Raw genomic sequence first — 220 nt, 5'->3', positions numbered from 1 at the left:
GATTATCTGTCTCATGTACTGTTACCTACGGCAGCTTTAAGTTTATTTCTCACTGATACCGGTGTATATCGTTTGTTGAAACGGCAACTTTGCATGGTGAAAAGCTTTGTATTTGTGAAAACTAGCAATAGCAAAAGTTCTTGTGAAATCTGCATAGTAACTATATCTGTCCCTGAAATGTAGTGGAGTACAGTAGAATTTAAATACTCAAGTAAAGTAC

At 35.5% G+C, this 220-nt stretch overlaps 1 protein-coding gene across 1 annotated transcript in view; it reads right to left on the bottom strand.

Annotated features, from left to right (window-relative positions):
* pde1ca (phosphodiesterase 1C, calmodulin-dependent a) overlaps nucleotides 1–220 on the bottom strand; it is a 22963-nt gene that overhangs the window by 1679 nt on the left and 21064 nt on the right. The window lies entirely within an intron of this gene.

This window comes from Morone saxatilis, unplaced genomic scaffold (genome assembly GCF_004916995.1).
Source record: "Morone saxatilis isolate NCDOM2014 unplaced genomic scaffold, NCSU_SB_2.0 Contig0, whole genome shotgun sequence".
In the NCBI taxonomy this organism is placed as follows: Eukaryota; Metazoa; Chordata; class Actinopteri; family Moronidae; genus Morone; species Morone saxatilis.
This window is presented reverse-complemented; position numbering and strand designations above follow the sequence as displayed.